Here is a 27,800-nt window from a genome sequence, read left to right on the forward strand (position 1 = left end):
ATTATGTTCTTGGTAGAATACAGCTGTGTTCCTTGAGTTCCCAGTGATGGACAGGGACAGTTTCTTAGCTTGAATTCTGCCTCTACCCAGAGCTAAGTTTTAATAACAAAATGCCCACTTAAGGGGCAGGAGGAGATATTTAAGTAACTATATCCTAACTGCCTTTAAGTCCATGAAAGGTTATTCCATGGAGTTTAGTGGAATTTGTTGTCATTTTTCAGTTGTGCCTGACCCTTCATGACCCCATTTGAGGTTTTCTTGGCAAAAATACCAGAGTGATTTGCCATTTCCTTCTGCAGCTCATTTTACATTTGAGGAAATGGAGCAAACAAGATTAAATGACTTGTCCGGGGTCACACAGCTAATAAGTGTCTAAGGCCAGATTCGAACTATAAGAGGGTCTTGTGTTTGAGGTGGCATCTGAGCTAGGCTCTGAAGGAAACATGTAGGCAACAAGGGAGGTGGGATGTTGTGTGGAGAATAGGGAGTTGTCCACTTTGACAGGAATGAAGAGGAACAGTTTGTCATGTAATAAGACTGGAAAGGTAGGTGGAACCAGATTGTGGAGGGCTTTGTATGTCAAATTTAGCAATTAGGGGGCTGGGTGGGATGAAGGATAACTTTGCCTAAAGATTCTTAGAAAAGGGATGCAATCATTTTTGCCTGGTAAGCTTTGCAGAAGCATTGCCCAGAAACAAAGGGTTGGATTGGATGACCCCAGAGGGCTCTGCCAACCAAATGAGTAAGTACTCTATGTGTCAAGGAAAATAGTTTGCATGTTCCCAGAATCACAAGAGTAGCTCAGGACTAGCTTCCAGTCAAGGAGCTAGTCAGTCAAAACACATTTATTAGGTACTTTCTACTTATAAGGCAATATGCTAAACATTTGGAGTGGGGGGGTGGGGTGCAAAGAAAGACAAAAACTTGGTCTTTGCCCACAAGTAGCTCACATTCTAATGAGGGAGACAAAATGCTAACAGGTGTTAAGTACATGATATATACAAGGTAGATAGGAAGTGATCTCAGAGGGAAGTCATTGCTGGAGAGAGGAGGAGAGGAAGGGACCATAAAAGATTCCTTGCAGAAGTTGGGATTTGAGCTAAGTCATGAAGGAAGCCAGGAGGTAGAGGTAATGCATGGAGGCCAGGCAGTGAAGAAGTATGGAGATGGAGTTTCATGTACAAAGAACATCAAGACGGTGCCAATGTGATTGTAGAGAAAGGGGAGCGGGGGGCGGGGGAAGTAAAGAAAGAGTGAGAAGACTGGGAAAGTAGAAAAGGGTCAGGTTTTTGAAAGGTCTTAGTTTGGCTGCTTCATTTTCAGTGTGAGTGAGATAGGGAGAACCAGGAGGAGGAGGAAGAGGAGATGATGAAGATCACTTTTGCAGCTGAGTGGAGTTTAAAAAGCAAAGCAAAGCACTTTGAGCCCCATTCCCACTTCCCTACATTTAAAATCTGGATTATTTTCTTGAACCTTCTAAGATAACTAAATAATCATTTCTCTGAGTTTTTCATGGTGGTGGTGGAGGGGTGGGGTGGGGAACCAATGCCTGTATAGTATTTCTTTTGTCATGGGACATTGATGAAAGCATTAAATCTTACTAAAAGCTAATGTTTTAAAATTTTTCCTGCCAAACTTTGCTTTCTAAAGCGGTTACTGGGCCCACATATCCAAAAAGAATCAGATTTCTGACCCTTTTAGGAGAAGAGTAATGATACTACTAAAAATTCCCAACAGAGGAGGCAGCCCATTCAGATAACAATGATTCAGTTTGGGGAGGGGCAGTTAGCCCTGAGCAAACCTTTTGATTCTCTCTTCTCTCCCCCTCTAAATCTCCAAAAAAATTGCCTAACAAACCTAATTTCACCTCTCAAAAAATATACTCCCTTTAAGAGCAAAGGAAAGGGAGCTGAAAATAAAAAATGTGAACACGGTCACAATTCAAAAAGTATTGAGAATCACTCATTTACAAGTTTTGGGGGTTTGTTTTTTTAAGGATCTTTTATCTGTAAAGACTTCCAGAGGACCACTTCTTTGGCCTGAATTCCTCACCAAACAGTCATTTAGTAACCAAGGAGTGCAGCCCTAGTACAAAATACCAGAAGTCAAGTGCTTCCCCAGTAATCAATCAATTAATAAACATTAAGTGCCTACTATGTTCCAGGCACTGTGCTAAGCACCAGGTAGTGCTATTCTCCATTCCTTTGCTCACTTCTTTTCATCCACAAAGGATGCCTAGCTCTCACTGTTAGCTTGACAGAATGGTAAGAGAAAAATGGACCAGAAGGGAGTGACAGAGCTGGTGTTAAAACCCAGGTCTGTTAACTAGCTATTTGACTTTGGGTAAGTCACCTAAGATCTTAGTATCATGGCCTATTAAAACTGGAATTTATACGTCTTTTAAGGTCCTCAACCCTAGGTGAAGTCTAAGATTCTCAGCCTTGTAAGTACTTGTAAATACAGAACCCACCTGCAACATAATGAAGAGATGATGGAGGAACCTTAAGACCAAATATTAAAATGCAATGCTCTTTACACACTTAAAAAAATTTTAATTTATGAAATAACACAAGTGTTCCATTATATAGTAGAATAAAAAAGATGATTGCACATGAAACTGCAAATCTATTACGTACAATTTGCTATTCCTTTTAAATACATAGTAAAATTATCATATAATTTTTCTTCCCTTCCCTCCTCACCCCCAACCCACCCTAGAGATGGCTACCATAGACCCAAAATACTATATAAATGCCATCTAGGTTTGCAGAGTGAATAGAACACTGGCTTTGGAGTCAGAAAGACCTGAATTTAAATCCTTCCTCAGCTACTGTGTGATCCTGGACAGATCAGTTTCCTCAGCTGTGAAATGGGGATAGCACTAGCAACTACCTCCCAGATTTGTTGTGAGGACCAAACTGACGTGTAGAATGCTTTGCAAACACTAAAGCTCTATAAAACTGCTGGCTATTATTATTATCATTATTCTTATTAAGTAGAATTTTCCTTAAATTGAAGAGATAGTATTTGAGCTATTCTGTTTCCATTGAGTTGTAATAGATCACAGCAAGATGGATATAGAACTCCTACCAGCAGAGGTCAGATGAACCTGGACAATATTACTTAGATTGACTCTATAAGTGTTTCATTTGTCATTTTTAAACAATATCCCAACTGTGCTTTTGGACTGATCTGAGTTCCATCATAGCCAGAGTCAGGGGCTGGACCAAGTGACCTCTCATAATCCCTCTAGCTTTAGGATTTTGGACTCCATGCCTTTTCTTTGGGAGTAACTTCTCAAACTTTTCCTTCTTTTTCTAACTATTATTCCTGCTAAGCCCACCTTAGTGCAGACTGCTATACTTCCAGGAAGGCACAGAATGCACCTATTTCTTATGCAGTGTGTATTTTTAAAAATACACATAAATTGGGGATAGCTAATAGACATTTTCTTTTCATATTTATTGAAGAGTTTGAGAAACAGACCAACAGAGACAAATACCACTATATGTGTGATTTCAGCCAGGATTTGAAAGTAGGCAGAGCAGAAATGAATTATATATGTTGGAGAGAGTAAACAGAAACTAGGTGTCACTCTCTTACAACCTTTGGAGTTACTAAAAGAATGAGGGCAGTCATTTTAGGAGAATTCCATTAACCAGCAGACGTGATTGGTTTGTGTCTTTTTATTTCTTTGTGCATTCCTGCTCTGCCCACTCCCCTTGTGTCCATAAGGTTTGAAAAGATAGGAGGGGAAACTTTCTCTCTGATTCAACAGCAGTGAGTTATTTTGCCTCTGTGTTTATTGTGCTGATCAGTGTATTTTCTGGAAGCAGTCCCAGTCTCCCCTCGTTTTGGTGGACCCGAGATTTTCTTCTTCATCTCTTATTTGTCCTGTGAAGTTAGTGCGTGCAGATTCATTATCTGTGTCTTTTAGAAGGCTATATGGGCTCTCCTTAGTCAGGCTGGGGCTGTTTGCTGTACCAGAGATGCTCATTTCAGACAGTTGGTGTCATCGAGAGGGAAGGGCAAGCAGAGGGGAGGATGTGGGGGAAAAGGGAGGGGGTGAAGGCAGGAGAAGAGAGACTTTGAAGTGAATGCTCTGCTCTGACCACCAGCAGCCTTCATTATCCCTGTTCTTGCAGGCGGGGGTGTGCTGGCTTTTTGTCAGCCCCATTCGGAAGCCTTGTTAATTCACCACCATGAAAATGGAAGTTTCATACACATTGACATAATTAATGAAGAGGCAGGCAGCATGCTCTACCAATTAACACCACAGGGAAAAGTAAAATTGGCTTTCTTTTGGCGTGTTGTGCCAAAGTTAAGGACTGTAACACACAGCAAATAAATAGAGATGCTTTTAATGAGCTGCAAGACCGAGTTGAATAACTCAGAAAGGATGGTGGGTAAACAGTGCCAACTCTTTAGACTGTTAAGAGTAATTGATGAGCTTAGTTAAAAGTTTGGGGGAAAAAGAGACTGTCAGGAAGCTGAAATGGTGCTCATTTATAAATGTATTTTCTTCTGAAAGTAGCTGTTAGGTATGTTAAAAGATGTAATGTGCAGTTGAAAACAAATATGGTAGACTAGGCATTTTGTAGTGTAAGGAGAAGATGGAGCCGTTAGCTGCTTCAGGAAGAACACCATGGTGGATTTTTCACAGTTGACAGGATTGTCTTTGTCAAACTTTCAACAAAACTAGCTTTTCAGCCAAATATTCCTGTTCTGAGTGCACATCGAAAATGGAAGGAAGGTAATTTTAAAGGCCTATTGGAACTGTTTAGTTCTGGATCATTTCATTGTGTTCTCTGCTTTTTTGAGATTAAAACTTGACCTTCTACCAAAAGTCTGGTACATCACAAGCTAATGAGTATTTCCTTTTGAGTGTTGTTTTACCAAATAGTGCTCACAAAAATTAATATTTTTAAAAGTCATGCTTTCCAAATTGAAATCTCTTTACCAGAAGAAACAAAATCAATGTATTTCAACCTCTATTATAGCAGTAGTTTTTAATCTGGATTAAATATTTCTTATTAAAATATTGTGTTTGTTCCAATTAAACCATCATTTTAAAATACAGTATGTGAAAGTATGGTACCCAGGACTATTTGCAGATTTAAAGATATCATTTTAAGGACTTGGCTTTTCAGTTAATGTCCAGTTATTCATTTGTGAGTTATCTGCTTAATGAATAACTTAATTTTGATCTTTGTTTGTTTGGAGAATGAGAAAGTAAGGGTCAAATTCTGTGATTTTTTTTTCAGTATGAGGAGCTACCAGTCTTGAAGTCTTCTTTGCACCTTTGCAGATTTACAACTTTAACTAAAAGTGTGACAGAATTGCCTAGGGCCCTAGGGCAATGAGTGTAAGTGACTTGCCCATAGTTACACAGCAATGTGTGGCAGAGGCAAAGGAAAGACTTGAATCCATGCAGCCTTTCCTGAATTACACTGAAAGTTCTTAATCTTATCATGCCTTTTTTCAATACCCAACATACTTCTAGCACACCTGGAAATGCAGGGGAGTCTCAATTGCCTGGAAAAAACAACAACAACAACAAAGAAATATATTTAGAAATGTTAATGTATTTATCGTTCTCCCTTACCAAAAACAGACCCAGCAAACACACACACACACACACACACACACACACACACACACACACACACACACACACACTGAAGATGTTTTCCCAAATCAAATAAAAATAGCTTTTAGATTTTCTACTATTTGAAGATTATCCATGCTTCCTGAACCCTCAGTGGTATGAAGAATTGATGGTTATTGTAGGAAAATCATTTTGGAAAAATGATTTATAGCCTAAAGTGCTCTATAAATGTTAGTTATTGTTAATATTGTATATTATTTTCTCATATTTGGGTTTCTCCATTGTTGTTGTTCTACTCATTGCAGTCATGTCTGACTCTTCCTGACCCTTTTTGGGGTTTTCTTGGCAAAGACACTGGAGTGGTTTGCATTTCCTTCTCCAGCTCATTTTACAGATGAGGAAACCGAGGCAAACAGGGTTAAGTGACTTGCCCAGCATCACACAGCTAATGTCTGAGTCAGGTCTTCCTGACTCCAGGTCAGACACTCTATCCACTGTACCACATAGCTGCCTCCATATGAAACTACTATCCTTTGGTGACCTTATGTCATGTAGTCTGCTTGTGTTAGAGAATGAGCCTGGTCATTTAGGAGTTACTAGGATAAGGATGGGGCTGGAAGCACTTGCCTTTTCCCTGAGGAATGCTGCAGGAAAACCCTAAGACTTTTACTGAACTAAGGTCAAATGTATGACCAAGACTAGGAGTTGAATTTAAATTCAACTCTCCCAGTATCACTTGTATCTGTCCTCTCCCATATCAACCATACTTTGGCTCATGTCTTCATTATCTTTTACATAGAGTATCATAACAGTCTGCTAATTGATCTACCTGCTTCCAGTCTCTTCTCTCCCTAGACAATCTTTCCTGCATTTGCCAAAGAGGTATTCCTGAAACACAGATCTGACCATACCACCACCTTATTCTGAAGTCTTCAGTAGCTCCCTACCACCTCTAGATTTAAATTCAACCTCCTTAGTCTGGCATGTAAATCCCCTGACAGTTTGGCTTCCACCTAACTTTGTTTTTATTTCATTATTATCCCACTTCATGCACTCTCTGCTCTTGCCAAATTGGATTATTAGCTATTCACTGGGTGTAATCTCCTGCCTCCAAGCATTTACAGAAATGTTTTCTCATCGTTTCTTCCCCATTTCTACTTCAAAGAATTTCCAGCTCCCTTCAGAGCACAATAGAAGTACCTCTTTCACAATGCTGTTCCAAGTTCCCTTCACTATCTTCTTTCCCTCTTAAAGTTACTCTGTTTATACTTTTTAAAAAAAAAATTATCTGCATACATATTGCTTTATTCCAGTAGAATGGCAATTCCTTAGAGGCACCAATTTTTTTTTCTATTTTATCTTTGTAATCCTAGGGCATAGCCTAGTATCTTGTACATAGTAGGACTACAGTAATTTTTTTTAAAAATTGAATTGGAATTCTGCCTTAAAGAAAAGAGAAAAGGAAAGGAAAGGTGAGAGGAAGGGGGAAAAGGAAGTGTCTTACCAAGCCCTTATTGTAAGCTTGGCTCTCTGGTTCAGTTGATTCCACCTGGAAGGAACATTATGGTCATTTAGGAGAGAAAGTATCAGAACGGTGACTGAAGTGGAGGGAGTGGTTTCCTAGCACCAGTGCTGATGAGACAGCATTCAGAGCAGCTATTTAATATGTTGAAGACTAAATACAAAGGAGAAGGCTTGTCTGTTATAGTTTAATGCTGAAGATCTTTAACAGGAATCACTAGGGCAGGATTAGCCCTCAATGAAAATAGCCATTCAGCCTTCATAGAAAACCAATCTGTCTGCCTCCACTGGGTTTCAATAGATCTTAAAACACATTTATTTAACACATGTCTTCAATTGAGTAGCAAAGACACCAATAGCCTCAGCTCTTGAGTTAAGTTCTAGCAGGGAAGACTAGTATAACCTCATCATGCAAGGGGGTAGGATATGATTAAATGCTTCAAATGTCAGTGTAATAAGTTTGGACTTTATGCTGTTCATTATTTTTTTTAGTAGTTAAAAAAGTGATTTCTATACTTCTGTAATTTTTTCATGTGTCTCCCTTCCTTTTTTAATTTATTTTGATTATCAGCAATCACTTCCAGATGCTTTTGAATTTAAAATTTTTCTCCCCCTTCCTCCCCGCCACCCTCCCCAAGATAGTGCACAATCTGATATAGGCTATACATGTACATTCCTATTAAACATATTTTCACATTAGTGATGTTGCAAGTAAGAACTAGAACCAATAGGAGGAACCACCGGAAAGAAGAAACAAAACTCAACAGAAGAGAAAGAAACAGCAAATAGTGTGCTTCAATCTGCATTCAAATTCCATAGTTCTTTCTTTGGATGTGGATAGCACTTTCTATCATGAGGCCTTTGAAGATGTCTTAGATCCTTGTATTGATGGGAAGGGTTAAGTTTATCAATATTAGTCATCATGCAATGTGGCTGTTGTTGTGTACAATGTTCTCTTGGTTCTGCTCACTTTACTCAGCATCAGACCATACAAATCTTTCCAGTTTTTTCTGAAGTCAGCTGGTTCATCATTTCTCATAGCACGATAGTATTCCATTACATTCATATACCACAACTTGTTCAGACATTCCCCAATTGATGGGCATCCTCCTAATTTCCAATTCTTTTGCCACCACAGAAAAAGCTGCTATAAATATTTTTGTACATGTGGGTCCTTTTCCCATTTGTATGATCTCTTTGGGATATAGCCCTAGAAGTGCACATTTTTATAGCCCTTTGGGCATAGTTCCAAATTGCTCTCCAAAATGGTTGGATCATTTCAGAACTCCACCAACAATGCATTAGTGTTCCAATTTTCCCACATCTTCTCCAACATTTATCATTTTCTTGTTTTGTCATTTTGGCCGATCCAATAGGTGTGATATGGTACCTCAGAATTGTTTTGATTTGCGTTTCTCTAATCAATAGTGATTTAGAGCATTTTTCATATGACTTCCCTTCCTTCCTTAAAAAAATTGTCACTGTAGTCACTTAAGTTCCACTGGAAATTTCTATACCCATAGATGGAATGTTTGTTGTTGTTATTCAGTCAATTCAGTTGTGTCTGACTTTTCATGACCCTATCTGGGGTTTATTTGGCAAAGATACTGGAGTCTTTGGTCATTTCCTTCTTCAGTTCATTTTACAGATGAGGAAACTGAGGAAAGCAGGGTTAAAGTGACTTGGCTGAGATCACACAACTTGTGAGTGTCTGAGGTTGAATTTGAACTCAGGTCTTCTTGACTCCAGGCCCAGCACTCTATCCATTGCAACACATAGCTGTCTTGATAGAATGTTTACTTCTTACTCCATTCTTTGGGAGCAGCTAGGTGGTACAGTGGATAGAGCACTGGCTCTGGATTCAGGATCACCTGAGTTCAAATCCAGACTCAGACACATAACACTTACTAGCTGTGTGACTCTGGACAAGTCACTTAACCCCACTGCCTAGCCAAAAAAAAAGTGTTTACTTCTCTTGAAAGAGAAATGTGTTAGGGAAAAGGAGGAAGAGGCTCTTAGGTAACAACTTTGTTGCTCTTATTGCATTTTCTGGTTCTCTGCAAATTCTTAACTGTAGGTGTCTCAAACTACATAATGATCAGATGGATGGGAAATTATAAAATTCAAAGGAGATTTGTAAATCTTAATATTTGTAAAGTTTACTGGCCTTGAGATAGAAAAGCAAGTGGGACAAAGTTTTATTCTTACCACTATTAGCTAGCCTGCCAGTCATTTAAATTTTCTCATAAAGGCATGGAGCCAGGTTGTGAGTACTGCATGTCATTCTTTCCAGCTGATACTGTGAAAGGTGGCAGTGAATATTTCAGCTAAAAAAAGAAACATCATTTCAAAAGTCCTTTTGAATATAGGAAATCAATGCAGAAATGGCCACATTCTGATGGGAATGGGTTAGAAGTAAGTAGTAGTAAACTCATTTCCCATCTTGCATAATATAAAGTCTTTTAAGTGGAGCTTAAGAATTAAAAAGTAATACTGTAGTTGAGAGGGAGCTAATAAGGCCTAATGTGCTAACCCCCTCACTTTGGCCATGTAGGTAATATATATGCCGGTTCCAATCACTAATAAATCCATCAGCTCTCAGGGCTTTCCTGTTCATTCCGACTGAACTGTTAGGGTACGTGATGGCCCATGGTTCTGTCAGAATGAATTGTCCCCCTTGAAAAGTTGGCAGCACCAGGAAGTGACAATTTAATGGATGTTAAAATTCCCTAATGGCAGCACCTGGGGAAAGCAGGAAAAAGGCATCCATTGAATTTTCCCCCAGCCTTTGAGGGAGTCTCTCTGCTGTGTTCAGGATAAGGCATTTCCACTCTCCTAGAGTTGCATTTGCTGGTTATCGAGTATTTTGAAGAAATGTTTGGTTATTGATTAACATCATTCTATTCAGGATATCCCACTTAACCTACACATTGAGGTCATTCCAAATAAATTGAATATTGGAGTTATCCAAACTAGCCTATATCTTGTTTCAGGGAGTATTCCAAATTATCTAACTTCATTTCCACCCAATGAATAGCTATTGTTAATGCGACTTGTATTCAACATCTTCTAGAAAGATGGTATGCTTTCTATTTTGTTTTCTTTTTTTACCACAAGGAGAAAGAAAAATGCCTTTAAAAAAAAAACTCTGATCAGTGGTCTTTATACCTTGTGAATCTTTTGTAACAAGAAATAGTTGACATTTGGACCATGCTTTTTTTTTAAGGTTTACAAACAGTTTGTGTGCATTTTCTTTTGATGCATAACTAAAACCTTGTGAGCTAAGTACCACAGTTGTTATTATTTCCCTTTTGCAGATGAGGAGACTGAGGTTAATTGACTTGCCTGGGTCACATGACTAGTAATTGCACAAAGTGGAATTCAAGCGTGGGATGTCCACTACTGATTTGAAGTTCAATACTATTTCCCCAATGGGAATACATTGTTGAGCACGGTATGTGTGTGTGTGTGTGTGTGTGTGTGTGTGTGTGTGTGTGTGGTGTGTGTGTGTGTGTGTATGAGAGAGAGAGAGACAGAGACAGAGATAGAGATTGACAGAGACAGAGGAAGAGACAGAGAAAGAGACAGAGACAGGCAGAGAGACAGAGAGAAATAGTAATATGGAAATTTGCAGGAGTCCTTCCTAATAGAAGTAAAGTTCTAAGCATTTACTCCTGTTGATAGATTTAAGCTGAAAGAAGGGTATCCTTTCCTTAAAACAAGTAAAAACTCTTTCCAAAATATGTGATTTAAAAAAAAATTAGTCCACAAATTTCTTATGGCTAGTTGGTCAGCATTTAATCTAAAAAGTCAAAGCAAAAATATCATGTCAGAAGTATTTAGTTATTTTATGATACTGTTGCTATTGGAAGATTTCTTAAGTGTACACCTATTAAGTTTCACAAATAGAACAAAGAGCAATCTGTCATTTTGGTCCTTTTTCCCAATGACAGAACAGCAGGAATGTATATTGAATGGTGACTCAATGAATCAATTTGAGGGGCACACTTTCAAAATTTTCCAGGAATCAAATAACTTAGTATATATTTTTTAAAAAACTGAAATTATGTAATGCATATATCCAGATATTGTTGAAGTTTGGCAGACTGCATGTCAATATAGTCAATCAAAAGCTCTTTATAGCCTTTGTGCCCTCTGAGAGTTATCATTAGGTATATTTGTGTTATTTTTCATTAAGCTGGAGCAGCTATTTTCCTAGCTCTGGGTTTTCTCATTATGAATAGACTACATTTTACTTTTAAATAAATACATAAATACAAAAATTTTAGGGAGGAGTGTCACAATGCCAGAAAACTCAATGAGATCTTCAAGTGTCAAAATGTCCCTGAAAATGGGAATTGATGATCTGTTTAGTTTTTTACCCTTTCTTCCTAGATGCAATTGCAGCAGGCTGGATGGATCTCCAAAGATAACTCAAGGCTGCATGACTCCGTGCGAGGGTCATTGGCCTTGGAGTCCTGAGACCTGCATTTGAATTATGACTCCATCCCTTGCTCTCAGCAGTATTCCCCTGAGCAAGTCATGTATACCAAGACTATTAGACCAATGGTTTAACTTCTTTGACATTCAGAATCCACTTTATAAGATACAAATACTAATTCCTGGCTCACCTACTTAATAATATTATTGTGAGGATCCAATTACATTCAATTTAAAAAAAAACATTTATTGAGTACCTAATGCATGCAGAATCCTATGGTAAGTGGTAAGGGAGATAGCAATGCTATAGAATCATAAATTTTGAGCTACAAGGGAATAGGAAGCCATCTAGTCCAAACCACTCATTTTACAAATGAGAGAACTGAGGCAAAAATAGATTAAGTGACTTGACCAAAGTTAGTAAGAATCTAAGGCAGGATTTGAACCCAAGTCCTCCTGACTCCAAGTGACCTATCCACAATATTAATAAGACATATTCTTGCTCTCATGGAATTTAAAGATCTTCAGGCAATCAACAAGCATTTGTTAAGGGACTAATCTGTATCAGTAGGGCAGCCCGGTGGCACAGTGAATAGAGTGCTGGGCCTGGAGTCAGAAAGACTCTTCTTTTTGAGTCAAATCCAGCCACTGACACTCACTAGCTGTGTGATTGTGGGCAAGTCACTTAACCTTGTTTGCCTCAGTTTCCTCATCTGTAAAATGAGCCAGAGGAGGAAATGGCAAACAATTCCAGTATCTTTGCCAAGAAAACTCCAAATGGGGTCATGACATGTCAAACACACCTGAAAATAAATGAACAAAAACACTCTATTTCAAGCACTGTCCTGGAGATAAAAAGGTAAAAAGAAGCAATCCCTGTTCTTGAGTAGGTTATTATCTACTTTGAAGAAACAGCATATGTGTATATACATATATATATAAAATATATTTATGTATGTATACATATGAATATGTATATGCATGTGCGTATGCATATACAAAATTGTTATAATATAATTTTGGAAGGGAGGTACTAACAGCAGTGGAGATCAGGAAAAACTTCATGTGGAAGGCAGTGCTTGAGCTGAGCCTTGAAATAAACTAGAGTCTAAGAAACAGATGTGAAGAGAAGGCATTCCAGGAAGTAGGCACAGCCAAGGCAGAGTCACCGAGATCATGTCATATGCGAGGCACAATAAGAAACCCAGTCTAGTACGCATGATGTGTAATTAAGGCTGGAAAAGTAGGCTGAAGCTAGGCTGTGAAAATCCCAATATGGGATGGGAGCAGAATACACTGAAAATACTGTAACATATAGCAAATACATCTAAGTGCCATGTGGGGTTTGAAAGGAAGAGGATTATTCCTGAAAGTGGGAATCAGGGAAGTTTTCCTGTAATTGACATCTTATTTGGGCTTTAAAGAATTTATTTCCGCAAATTTGTTTCTGCAGAGGTGAAGAGGAAGATATTTCAGGCGTAAGGAGCTGTGTCTGGAGATGGGGGGAGGAGAGAGGGAGAGAGAGAGAGAGAGAGAGAGAGAGAGAGAGAGAGAGAGAGAGAGAGAGAGAGAGAGAGAGACAGAGAGAGACAGAGAGACAGAGAGAGAGACAGAGAGAGACAGAGAGAGACAGAGAGAGACAGAGAGACGGAAAACAGCAGAGCATGTACAGAAAAGAGAGAACACTTCAATTTGGCTACAGCAGGGCTTCCTAACCTAAGATACATGAACTTTTAAAATTTTATTTTGATAACTATGTTTCAATATAATTGGTTTATTTTATAATCCTAAGTATTTTGTTTTATATATTTCAAAATATTATTCTGAAAAGAGAACCATAGACTTCACCAGACTTCCAAAAGGATCCATGATACAAAAGTTATGAAGGTAACTGGAAGGTCAGGGAGATTAAGATAAGACTGAGGAAGTAAGATGGAACCAAAGTTTGAAGGGCCTTCAAAGACATATAAAGGAGTTTAAACTTAACTTGTTTGGAAATAGGAAACTATAAAAAATTTTCAATACACAAGTGACATTACCAACTCCACACATAAGGAAGATTAGTTGGATAGAAATACAAAGGATGAATTGGAGGGAAGAAAGAGCGGAGATAGGAAGGCTTTTTTTTTTTAGAAGGCTATTTGTTGTAGTACTTCAGATGTATGGTGATGAAGGCTTGTGCTTGGATGCAACAGTGAAAATAGAAAGGGGAGGTATGACATCCCTCCATCCCTCCATGTGAAAGTGACTTTCTGTCTCTCTTCAGAATTCTCACAGTACTTTGCCATTATCTCTCCTTTACACTTCTCACTCTCCCTTGTATCATCCTTATTTGTGAACTTATCCCCCCACACACACACACACCAAATCCTACTACCCCAAACTCCACTACCATAACATGCACTCAATTCAAAAGTTTGTACTTGCAGTCTCAAGACCCAGCACAGTGCTTTGTGTATCAAATGTGCTTAGTAACATTTGTCAGGATGTTTGCTGAACAATAAGTATTTTGTAAATGATAAAATGCAATGTAGATAAAGTGGTAAGTCCAAAGAAGGGAGCTGGGCAGAGATAGGCTTGGTAGAACAGTCAGGAGTCATAGGTAATTGACCCAGAAAGCACCACAATGGCTATCTAACTCAGTCTTTGTGTAGGTTGGAGTAAACTGAGGCAGTCAAAGGGGAAGTGACTGACCCAAAGTCACCACCAATTCTGGCCTACAACAGTAGTCCAGAAATGTGTTTGAGTTGACCCTCATACTTCCAACAGCTCCCCTGAGTCTATTGTAATGCAAGATATTCCAGCACCTAAAGGGGTTTAGAGAAGGAGAATATCAAAAAAATATATTTTTTTGACTTTTGGGGAGGGTCTCCTGTGCCTTCAGGGATGTCATTACTGCCTACTTTGTATTTTCCTGATGATAGCTTTTGCTTGCTTTTACTTTCCTGGACTGATTATTACCACTTTGTGGATGAACTTTTACCTGGTTGTTGCATATAGTCATTAAAGGCATTATTTATCTGAACCCTCGGGCTCAGAGTGATACAATGCACCAGAACTGGAACCCTGACCTGAACGCTATCCAGAATAGTTGCTCAAGTAATTTCTGTACTGTCTGCCTTATGACTGTATAGATTTGGCCCTAATAACGTGAGACTCAGCTACAGTAGGGTGCTCACTGTAAGCAGGTATGCCTTGGTCCATGTGCTGATTTATAGGACTGTAGATTTAGAGCTAGACAGGACCTTAGGTGCCATCAGATCTAAGCTCCTTATTTTGTAGAGGAGGAAATGATAGATTTCCCATAGAGATTAAGTGACTTGCTTAGAGTCTCCCAGCTGGTAAATGTCTGTGGCAAGATTTGCACCCAAGTTTTCCTAGCTCCAGATCTAATGTCCTGTCCCCTACCCAACTCTGCCTTGGTCCTCAGGTGAGTGGTTATGGAGCTGCCAGTATTTGGCTTATTTTTTGACATGAGAATTGTAGGTCACATTTAACAGGAATTTGTCTTTCATTGCTTTTGTCCTTCCCTGCCCCCTTTCATTTAGAACTCTCCATAATCCTCCTCTTGTAACCTTCATCTCCAGAATGTGGAAATTTAGCATGCTCTCTACCCAACCGTATTAATAAAGCACTTAAAAATATGCAATTTTATTCAGATGTATTTATCTAACTATCTCCACTGAAGTGCTACTGCGGCAGCTCTTCACACACAAAGGTTTCCCAAGGGGCCTCTTTCTCAGTCCGAAAGCACTGACAAAAAGGCAAAGGAAAGGATGGCAGCTTCAGGCCCAGGCTGCCCAAGGCAGCAGTCTGTAGGGCTAGAGAACCTCTAGGCCATTCTCTTCCTTCCACAGAGAACCTTCCTGACCCAGCCCAGACAGACCATAACCTTCCTTTTCCTCAACTATCTGCATTTAGGATTTTCTTTTTCTCTAGATACACATAAAAACAATTTTTAACATTTGTTTTTAAAACTTTGAGCTCCAAATTCTCTTCCTTCCTGCCTCCCCACCCCACCCCACTCTCATTGAGAAGGCAAGCATGTTGATATAGATCATACATGTTCAACTATCTTTTAAGAAGAACCTAGCCTTATGACTGTTCCTCATCTACTCCTCGAGCTTTCCCTAAAGATCTCCCTCTTTCTCTCCTCCTCTCTCTTTTCTCTCCCCCTCTCCCTTTTTCTTTTATCTGCTGACTACTTCCCTATTACCTACAAATGTACTCAAGCTTTTCTTTCTTTAAAAGCTTTCCTTTGACTCTTCCAACCCCAAGGCTCCTGTATTTCTTCTCCTAAACTGGAGGAAAGGAGGCAGCAGTGTGGAGGTGGCAAGGGGAAAGGAATACACATTTATATAGTGCCTACAATGTCCCAAGACCTGCACTAAGAACTTTACAATTTTTTTTTGTTTTGACCTTCACAACAACCCTGAAAGGTAGGTGCTGCTGTAACTCCCATTTTACAGTTAAGGAAACTGAGGCAAACAGAGGTTAAGCAGCTTGCACAGAGTCACACAGCTAGTAAGTGTCTGATGCTAGATTTGAACTTAGGTCTTCCTGAGTCCAGATCCCAGGACGCTATCCATAGCACTATCTAGCTGCCTAGGAGAAGTTGAAAGGCGGTAGAGTGAAGATGACTATTTTCCCTACCTCCTTCTTCTTTTGCTCCCGCTCACTTTTCAACCCCTTGTAATCTGGTTTCTAAGCACCTCATCCCTCAGCTAAAACTGGTCTTTCTCAGAGTATTGATATTCTCTTCATTGCTAAAGCTTATGGCCTTTTCTTGTCCTTATCCTTCTTGTCCTATGCATGGTTTTGCTACTGTTGACCTCCTTCTCTTAAATCCTTGATGTTTAAGGGCAGCTAGATGACTGGGACGACCTGAGTTCAAATCCAGCCTCAGAGACTTACTAGTTGTGTGACCCTAGACAAGCCACTTGACCCTGTTTGCCTCAGTTTCCTCAAACATAAAATGAACTGAAGAAGGAAATGGCAAACCACTCTAGTATCTTTGTCAAGAAAATCTCAAATGGGGTCACAAAGAATTGGGACATGACTGAAATAACTAAACGACGACAACAACAACAATAACTTTAATTATTTATGATAGTGTTTTCTGGTTTTCCTTCTCATATAAAGGTTTTCCTTTTGGGTTACTTTGCTGGATCATCATCCGCATACCTCCTCTTAATTGTAGGTATCCCCCAGAGCTCTGTCCTAGGCACTCTACTCCCCGTATACCATTTCCCAGTCATCCATCACCTCAATGTAGACGATTCCCAAATCTCTATATTCTGCCCAATTCTGTCTCCACAAATTCATTCATGCATCATCAGCTGCCTGCAGGATATCTTTTTCCCCCTGGATATCCCACAGGCACCTCAAACTCAACGTGTCCAAAACAGAGCTCATTATCTTTTCTCCTATACCTATCACTCCTCTGAATTTCTTTATTTCTCTTGAGGATACCTCCATCCTTCCAGTCACCCAACTTCACAGCCTCAGGAGTCAGCCACAAATTTTCCCTCTTCCTTATCACTTATAACCATTTTTTCCCCCCAAATCTTGTTGGTTCCACCTTTGAAGCATGCTTGCCTCCATCTCCTTTTCTTCAATGTTATGACCACCCTAGTACTGGCCCTCATCATCTCTAGGATACAGGGCCCTCCTGTGTGGCCCATTGGCATTCTTCCCACCCCTCACCCTCCCCAATATGGATATTCTCCACACAGCTGCAAGATGACCTTTGTAAGGCACAAGCTGACTGTGCCACTCTCATGCCCAAGAACATTCTGTGACTACCTCTTGCCTTCAGGATAAAATGCAAACTCCTTAGCTTCTCAGCTAGGTGGCACAGTGGATAGAGCACTGGGTGTAGAGCAAGGGATGTCTCAGTTGAAATCCAGACTCAGACACTTAACAAGCTATGTGACCTTGGGCAAATCATTTAACTTCTATGTACCTCAGTTTCCTTAACTCTGAAATGGGGATAATACTACCTACCGCTCAAAATTTTTCTGAGGTTCAAATAAGACAAATAATATTTTAAAGCACTTGGCACAGTGCCTGACACATAGTAGGCACTTAATAAATTCTTGTTCTCCACCTCCCCCCACAATCAAGCAGCAGCCTACCTTTACAGACTTATTTTATGTTGCTCCTCTTCAGGCAGTCTAAGATCTAGCCAGACTCAGCTTGTCTCCTTGTTATTCCCCAAAGTCCATCTCCATGCTGTCCATCTCCTTAGGAGAATCACAAGGATCTATATATCAGTGATGTCAAGAAAGATCAGATGAAATTCGTCCATAAGTAAGTTATATGTCAATGTAGAAAAAGAAAAAAAAATCTGTCTATACTCACATTTCTACACTGGGTCCAAACCCAGTGGAAATATATGTAACTAGATCATCTAGAGAGAGGTTTCATGCTCATTCCCTTTCATGGGACAAACATCTGTAGTGGATCATCATGGCGTCATTGATTCGGAGCTAGAAGGAGCCATATAGATCATTTGTTTTTGTTCAGTCATTTCAGTCTTGTTCAACTCTTTGTGACCCCATTTCTTGGGGTTTTCTTGACAAAGATACTGGAATGGCTTGCCATTTCTTTCTCCAGCTCATTTTGCAGATGAGGAACTGAGGAAAAACAGGGTCAAGTGACTTGTCCAGGGTCACACAGGTAGTAAGCTAAGTGTCTGAGGCCACATTTGAACTCAGGTCCTCCTGACCAGGGCCAGCACTCTATCCATCTACTTCACCACCTCGCTGGCCTATAACTCAAGTTTAGACTCCTCATTTTACAGATGAGGAAACTGAATTTAAACAACTTATCCAATGTCACACAAGTAGTAAATAGCAGTGCCCAGGATTCAAACCCAGTGCTCTGACTATAAATTCTGTACCCTTTGTTGTTGTTCAGTTGGTTTTCAGTTGTCTCCAACTCTTCATGACCCCATTTGGGGTTTTCTTAGCAAAGATATTAAACTGGTTTGCCATTTCCTTCTCCATCTCATTTTATAGATGAGGAAACTGAGGCAAACAGGGTTAAGTGACACAGCTAGTAATTGTTTGAGACCAGATTTGAATTCAGGAAAATGGGTCTTCCTGACTCTAGGCCCCACCTACTTTCCCCTGTACCCTTAATCTTGTACTATCTCTTGTTATGCAGGTTGGTGTTCACAATTGTGACATGTTCAAAATGGTAATCTGTCTGTCATGACTGAAGGAGATAGGCCAGTTAGACTGTATATGAGAAATGATGTTGTGGACAGGGGAGAGGGGTTAGACTTGTAAATTCATTAGGATATAGAATTCCCCAAGAGGAAATGATCTCTGATAATATAGGTCAGCCCCTTTCTCTGAAAGTTAAGGTCTTGCAGTCTTGCATGGAACACCAAGATGTTACATTACTTACTCCCAGGGTCGTATTTTTGTCAAAGGTAGGACTTGAACCTAGATCTACCTGGCTCTGAAACTGGATTTCCATATAGTGCTAATTAATTTTAAATCCAGTTAAATATAGGATTATTCAAAGATTGTACCATCTCATCATTATAATCTAACAATGATTTACTCTGAATAAGTGCCTTCTTTTTTTTAAGACAAATGACCACTCCAGGGCACTTGCCAGTACTCTATAGAACTTAGCCAAAGGGAACTACAGATTTCTTCTGAGCAGGATAAAAAAAAAAGCCCCATATTTTATCCTGCATGTTAGGGGTAAAGTCTCAAAGTAGTCTGTTAATCCCTGGGTGAAGGTAAAAGACACGGATTAAATGAATTGGGCCAGGTCCCAATCTCTCCCTATTATTAAGCATTTTAAATTCTTGAATGAGAAGAGAACTTCTTGGTCATTACATCATGTTCATTGGAAATGAGAACAGAAGGTTTTACAGATCCATGGCTCCGAATTGTATATTACACGAGGGAGACAGGGGAAGATGGATGGGGTGGAGCGAGGAGTGTAATAATGTTGGAAGACTTGTTATGGGAGGGTCAAATGGGTATCATATGAGAAGAAAGAAGGGAAAAAATGAGACTAAGAAGAGAAGAGCATTAAGAGAGGTCTCTGAACTATAAAAATAGGAAATGTTTAAGGGAATCAAGGAGAAATATAAAGAAGGAGGCAGTCTAAAAGGTCAGGAAAAGTAGTCAAGGAAGAAGCAAAGTAATTTAAACATAAAGAGAAAAGCTGCAGATTCTCCTGTCATGCTTCAGAAAGCATGTGTCTTAAACCCGGCAATGTTCCAATAATTCACTGCAGTGCTCTGGAAGACACCAAAGTGTTTCATGAATGCACATGTACTTTCCCCCCCTTTTGCTTTTCTTAAGGTGATGAGATCCCTGGAATGCTCTACTCTTATTTTCTTTATAAAACTACTGCTACTAAACTTTCTCCATTTTAACCCTGAAGTACAAAAGGAAAAAAAAAAGTATGCCTAGTGCTTTAAAGGATAAATAGGAAAGGCCTATTCCCATTTTTAGACCACCCTGATGCTGTATATCCTAGCTGTCCAAAATCTAAATCAGACTAATTGAGGTGAAAATGCATGGGCTCCTTTTTCCTCAATTACTCTATTCTACTTATATATTAATCAAACCTATTCCCCATTTCTCAGGAGTGTTGTTCTGGTTACCTCTACATTGACTAAAAACAAAAATCAGTGACAAGAATGGAAAGAAAATAAGGCTTTGCTTTTATCATCAAATTGAATGATAATGTTGGATTCCAGTGGCTGGAGACAGCAACCTGTCATTTACAAATTTTAAAAATGAGACTAAAGAGAGTAAATAGTATATTTAAGGTTACATAGTAGAAGAGTCAAGATTTGAACTCAGATCTTCTTACTCTGAAAGAACTTTTTCCACTATACCACCACCTTTATTTTTTTAAATTCTAAACTTGACAAATACCAAAAAAAAAAAAAGAGGGAATATTTTCATGTTCAAAGTAAAACAGAAAAATAAACTAAGCCAAGAAAGGTCACATGACTTGCCTAAACTTCACAACTAATTAGTAGTAAAGCTGGGATTAGAAACCAAACTAATTTCTTTATCCTTTACCCAAATTTGTGGTACTGCTTTGTTACCAAAAATCTTTGCCAAACAGCGACTTCTTCATTATTAAGGTTTTATTTATGGTGATGATTTCAGGGTACTGGGATTAAACATAGTTATAGGCTGTGTTTTTCTCTATCTTCTTTTCTCTTGGGGAAGAGAAGAAAGTTAGCAATTATAAAAGAAAGGGAGGAAAGGAGAAAGGGTAGAAGGAAGGGAGAAAATAAGTATGTATTAAGGGCTTATTATGTGCATTTATAAAGCACCTAATATGTTCCAGGCACTTTGCTCAGTGCTTTTTACAAACATTATCTCATTTTATCCTAACAACAACCCCAGGAAATAGGTGCTATTATTATCCTCATTTTACAGTTGAGGAAACTAAGATATGCAGAAGTTAAGTGACTTGTCCAAGGTCACACAGGTAATAAGTATGTATAGCCAAATTTCAACTCAAATCTTCCTGACAATAAAGCTAACACTCTATCCACTGTATACTTAGTGGCTTTTTTTGCCTGTAGGCAGAAAATAATTTCTGTTTATGATGCCTAAATGTACAACCCATTTATTAATTTTTATCATTCGAATTGGTAGCTTATGTATTAAGAATGTATTAAGTTTACACTAGGTACATACATTGAGGTGGATACAAAAGAAATGACACAGCCCCTGAGATTCAGAGGTGTTATCCAGAAATTTATCTCATGAGTCCAGATTAGACCATTGTCTTTGCAGAAGAAAGAAGGCCTCTGCAGAGAATAAGGTACAGAGTTTGCCCATGAAGTTGTAGAGAGGGTTAGACAAAGTCTGGGAGCATTGGATGCTGACCATTAGTGGTTTACCCAGTAGAGAGAACTCCAAGAAGATGGGGACATAAGAACTCATTCAGTAAAGGGATAGAAGCAGCACCATTTCTGTCTATTCATATTTTGTTGAGGGCTGACTTTGCTGACTAGTTCCCTAATCTAAATTATCTGTGACTGAGTACTAACTAAAGAGAAGTTTTAGTTTTAGGTTGTTTTTTGTTGTTGTTTTCAACTTTTTATATATTTTCTTCTAATTGTGTGTACAGAAAATTTCCAACATTCTTTTTTTAATTTTGAGGTCCAAATTCTCTTCTTTCCTTCCTCCTTCCTTCCCCTTTTCCTCTCCTTAAGAAGGCAAGCAATTTGAGACAGATTATACATGTGCAGTGAAGAAAAACATATTTCCGCATTAGCCATGTTATAAAAAAAACACAGAACACAGAAAAAAAGAAAAAAAGAAGGTTAAAAAAAAGTATATTTCAATTTGCATTCAGACTCCATCTTTGTTTTTGTTTTTTAAACACTGACATGGTTCTGACTTGGTGATAATATAGATTGTAAGTTTAGTGTGGAAGGAAGAGTAATAATAACTAACATTATCATGTAACCTGATATTCACAAACCATCCTCCTCACATTACTGTGGTAGGTCATTCTAGTATCATCATTTTCATTTTTCTGATAATGAAACTGAGGCTCAGAGAAAATTACTTGCTTGTGGTCACATAGCTAGTTAAGTAGCAGAAGAGGAACTTGAATCAAGAAAGCAGTGGAAAAAGAGCACTGACTCTGGAGTCAGAGGAAATGGGTTTTAAGCCCCACCTCTGATGCTTACTATCTGTGAGACCTTAGGTAAGTCCTCTTACCTCTCTGGGCCTTTGTTTCCTTATCTGAAAAGACAAGATGACCTCTAAGGTCTCCTTCAGTCTTAGATCTATGAGTCTGTGAATCAACTGACTCTGGGTTCAATGTTCTTTTCATTATGCAGTTTCTCTGACACACCAATCCCAAGATGAATCACAGGCTCAGCTGAGGAGCTATTGCATCAGTAGCCAGCCACAAGGCTTGAGTTCTCGACTGGTTTTGTCCGCCTAGCCTCCACTCAGAGTTTGCTGCTTTGAAGTGTGGGCCTTAAGGGAGTACTACAGGTCTACTGATAGAAAAAGGCTTCAGAAATGGTTACAAATCACTTTGAAAATTATTTTCATCTTCCAGGTTAACAGTTTTAGAAGATGAATATGTACCCCATGAACCGGTGTAAACTGATTTCCTAGGTTATGAAAAATGCTTTTATTTGGTCTGTGATTAGGAAGGAGGGAAAGAAAGAAAAATGGAAGGAAGGAGAGGAGGAAGGAAGTCAGGAAGGAAGGAAAGAGGGGGAAGGGATGGGAGGAAGAGAGAAAAAGAATAAAGGAAAGAAAGGAAGAAAGGAAAGAAAGAAAGAAAGAGGAGGAAGAAAGAATTGATACTTGTGTTTGGTTTAGGGTTCAACCTTTTAGTGTGATTTCTTTTATTTTTTAATTCATTGACTTGCCTGAGTCTTTGCTGGCAGCAGTCCTTTTAGAAAAATCCAAAGATACTTCTAAATCCAGAAAACTCTAGTCACTAATAGTTATCTGTGGAGTAGACCCCTAGGCCAGAGAGGATAATCTTTTTTACCACCCCCTTCATCCTGAAAAATAAGAGCCATAGTCATGAGACTTTTCTGAGTTCCTAAGACCTCAGTTGTTAGTGAGTTCTGTTTGTGGAGTTTAATTTGCAAAACATATCATATAGAATCATATAATTGTATAGTTGAAAGGGACTCTGCCATGAAGTCACTCAACATATATAGGCCTCAGTTTTCTTACCTACAGAATAGGAAAGGATAGACTAAGTAATCCTAAAACTATCTTCAAGGTCTATATCTATGAACCTATGTACATCAGTAGGCATTGGCCCAGCTGGACCTAGAAAAATAATCTCTCTAATATTGTATTTATTAAATGATAGTTGAATAACTCCCATTCCATTCTGCTCTCTTGGGATATAGTGAGTCGTTGTTTGCAACTACTTTTTTTTACTGAGGTCATCACAGCAAGTACAGAGACTGATGCTCTGAGGGGCCCCCTGGTTGCTACAGTTTTCCCAATTATGTGGCCAGAAAATTGAATTGTGCTCCCCTATATACTATATCTGGCATTCAAATGCTATTTCTTTTTTTAGGAAACCAAGCATTCAGCTTTCCAAAATGAGGGCTTCATGGCAGCAATGCCCTCTCAGTCAGATAAGTAAAAAGCCTCAATCAATTTTGGTAATCCCAACCTGTTGGTTGAGCCAAAGGCCACATGCCCTTATGTCAGTTGAAGGTTCCTAAGTAGCCTTAACACACTGTGACCTTCCCCAGTACTTTACTTTCTTTCTTTATTCCTATGAGAGTGCCAGGAGGATTTGGGAGAAATGGTGCTACTCTTGTCTTCTTTTGAGAACTGAGAAGCAGAAATATTTAAGCATATAATTTTACACACCCCAAATCTTCCAGGGATAATACTGGCTGCTTTTAAATCCCAATGTGACCATGATGTGAGAGCACAGAAGGTAATAAGAATGTGATTGTCTATCTATATGTATGAACTCTTAGAAACTGGAAATTGTGTAAAACTAAGGTAGAGGGGGAGAGAAAATCCTATGATCCTCTTTCTTCATTGAGGAAGCATGAAGTAGTGGAAAACTCAGTCACCTTGGAATCAAAGTTCTGGGTTGAAAGCCCAGCACTCCTTCTTAATTTACTTGAGATATTTCTAATCCTATTTTCTCATTGGTAGAATGGAGACGATTGTGGTTAATACATAGTTAATTAATAGATTAGTGCCCTATCTACTTCACAAAGTGGTTGCAACACTGAACTATAATAATAAATGTGAAAAAAATTTTCAAAGCATGGGAAACAGAAATTTAAGGTATTGTTACTATTTTTTTCCAGAGGCATTGAGGGATTAGGACATGGGTCACAACCTCGGTTTTGCCCATGACTGCATTTGGTTTGATTCTGAAACATTCTCCTACCATTGATGTTCAGGGCTTGAAAGAAAAGACAACAACCTGGGGGGTGGGACAGTTAAATAATTGTTTTTGCTTGGACTTCTTTTCTAAAGTTTCTTTTGACTAACATGATACTATTAAGGGAAAACCTAATTGACTGCAAGCTTCATTTCTGCTGAATTTAGCCAAAATGTCAGTCATCCCTCCACAGGAGATTCTGCAACTGTTTAGTCCATGTTCAATTTGCAGTCTTGACCAACTTTCTGTTTGCTGAAATGTCTGCTCTTGTAGTTAATGTAATATTCCTTTTCCACTTTAATTGTCACCAAGATGAGTCCAGTAGGCAGATGAAATTGTGGCAGAGCTAGAGTCAGAAGACTAGAAGTTGAAATCCCAGGGTAAATCATCATGCATTCATTAAGTACTGTTTAGAGACACTATGCTAGTGAGGAGTTAAAGAAAAAATCCTGCCCTAAAGGATCTTATAGTCTGTTAATGAGACATGAAGTAGTGTGTGATAAAGATAACAAGAGGTCCAGACACAGAAATTTGAGGAGGGACAGATCATCTTTACCTATGGAGCTTAAAAGAGATAGAGAAATTTGAGGGAAGACTTCATCAATGAGTTAGAATATGAATTGCACCTTGAAGGAAAGGTAGGACTTCAGTAGATAAAGATGGAGATAAGGAGGGAGGGAGAGAAGAGAACTTGATTCCAGACTTGAGAACAGGAAAGGAAAGGAGAGGAGAGGAAACGAGGGGAGAGAAGGAAAGAGGAGAGGAGGGAAGGAAGGAAATATGAAGGAAGGAAGGATGAGAGGGAGGGAGGAAAGAAGAAGGAAAGAAAAAGGAAAGAGGAAAGGAAGGAAGGAGGGAAAGAAGGGAGGAAGGAATAAAAGGAGTGAAGGGAAAAAGGAAGGAAATATGAAGGAAGGAAGGAAGGAAGGAAGGAACGAAGGAAGGAAGGAAGGAAGGAAGGAAAGAAGGAAGGAAATGAGCATTTATTACTACATGTCAGACATGGAACTAAGCCTTTTACGAATTTCTCATTTGATCCTCACAACACACCTGGGATGTAGGTATTCTTATTATCCTCATTTTGCTGTTGAGGAAACTGAGTCAGGAAGAAGTTAAGTAAAAGCACTTGCCCAGGATCTCATAGCTAGTAAGTGCCTGAGAAGATATTTAAACTTAGATCTTACTGACTCTAATCTCAGTGCCCATCCCCTATGCCACAGAACAGATAGTAGTTTAGTAGGAAAGTAGTCTGGAGTGTTGGTAAAAATGGATGCCTTTATAACTACTATGTCTTGTCATCTCTTCACTAGAAGGGAGATGTATGTATTCTCTGAGGCCCTTTATAGTCTACCCAGCTTTTACTGCCATACAGGTGCACTAGGGTGTGACCACAAGGTGATTATGCTCCCCCAATGGGATGAAAGAGCAAATGTGCCCCTCTCTTCTCTAGACTAGAATAGAACACAGAATACATAAAGAAAAGAACTTTTTGGGATAAAGTTGGTCAGATATTCTTGTCATGTTTTGCATCTGGTACAGTGGACCACTCAAAGCTTTTGGGTTAACATAGGAAATTTATTTGATTAACATATATTCATTAATCCTCAGGTAAAAGTAGCCCGCAAGATGTTACAGGCATTGTTGTCGTTCAGTCGTTTTGGTCTACTCTCCATGACCCTAGTAAAAGCATTACATGGGTAGATAAAAGAAGCCCACAAGAAAAACCAAATCCAGAAAAAGTCAGCAAGGAAATTCCCTTGGGTGTCAGGAGTTCCTTACCAGAGTCCCAGAGCTACCTTCATCTTCTCCTTGCCCAAAGGGCCCACATCTTGCTTCAGATTAATCTACCTGGAAGCAAAGTTAACACAGGCAGCCCCCACCATCATCCTATCCACTCCATGGTATACCAACTCATAAGAATTCTGATTGGTGGTGTTGGGATTATTCAATATGCTACAGTTCCTCTATCATTTTGGGTTACCATAATCTACCCTCTGACCCTTGGTGGCCAATAACCTGGTTATTAAAAAATGTCACCTTCACAGCACAATTCCCAATCCTTCCTCCTGACAGCAAATGTGGAGTGGGGGGATCAAAATAGTATAAATGGTCAGCATGACCCTGTACCTATTGCTGATCTGCCCAGCTAATTGGGGCTCATACCACTTCCTGAAGGATTTTGAGTAAAGGAATTATATGATCATAGCTGAGCATTAGGAAAATTACTGAAGCAGTGATCTGGAGAATGGGCTTGAAAGGGGATAGACTGAAGGCAGAAATAGCAGTTATTGTGTCCATTATGATAACCAAAATGAGAACGAAGCACTGAACTAAATTGATAGCAGTAAGCATAGAAAGTAAGTGCCAAATGCCAGAAACATGACAAAAGTTAAAATGACAGGAGAACCTGACAACTGATTGAACACATAGAAGGAAGACTCAGAGATTACTTCAATATTCTAAATCAACTTTATGACCATGGACAAACTATTTAAACTCTATGAACCTCATTTTTTTTTAATCTTTAAAATGGGAGTAGGGTACGTGAAACAATAATCTCTAAGGTTGCTGTGAGATTAAATGAGATGAGTTAATATAATAAATATAAAGTTAAATAAAAGAGATTTCTTGAAAAACAACATAAAACCCTATTAAATGTAAGCTGAGATGATGAAAAAGAACCATCCTTCTAGTGAAGAGATGACATGACATTGAGGTTTTACAGGCATCTGTTTTAACAACATATTGTCACCTATCTTGAGGACATTTGTGGAAGGAAAACAGATTTCAAACCCAGGTTTCCTGACTTTAAATGTGGGTATGGGGGACATTGTTAAAGGTTATAATACCTGCTCTGTGCCAAGTTCTGTACTTACAAAATGAGAGGTCAATCAGGATAATAAAAGGCCTTGAAGAGGAAGTTGAAGAAACCAGGGATGTTTAGCCTAGAAAAGAGAAGACTTAGGGCGATAAGTGTCTTCAAGTATTTGAAGGGCTGTTGTGTGGAAGAGGGTCTGGTCTTGTTCTGTGTGGCCTCAGAGAGCAGAATAAAGGGCCATGGGAAGAAGTTGCAAAAAGGTAACTTTAGGCTTGATATAAAAGAAAATTTCTTGACAATTAGAGCTGGAATCAGTTGCCCCAGGAGGTAATACCCCAACCCCCCAGGGTCTTCAGGCAAAAATTAGATAACCTAAGGTGTCCTAGAAAAGAAGGAGAATGGGACATTTTATTGGAGTTTTAAAACCTAGCTAGAATCTCAATGGGACTTGTGGAAATGGGGGGGGGCACAATTCCACACATGGGGAGTAGTGTGATCAAATGAATGGAG

The 27,800-nt window shown here is 39.0% G+C and overlaps 1 protein-coding gene across 26 annotated transcripts in view; it reads left to right on the forward strand.

Moving 5' to 3' along the window:
* The window catches only part of RBFOX1 (RNA binding fox-1 homolog 1), a 1,746,265-nt gene that overhangs the window by 1,228,623 nt on the left and 489,842 nt on the right, over positions 1-27,800 (forward strand). The window lies entirely within an intron of this gene.

The sequence above is a fragment of the Phascolarctos cinereus genome, unplaced genomic scaffold (genome assembly GCF_003287225.1).
Source record: "Phascolarctos cinereus isolate Bilbo 61053 unplaced genomic scaffold, phaCin_HiC Scaffold_4;HRSCAF=312, whole genome shotgun sequence".
In the NCBI taxonomy this organism is placed as follows: Eukaryota; Metazoa; Chordata; class Mammalia; order Diprotodontia; family Phascolarctidae; genus Phascolarctos; species Phascolarctos cinereus.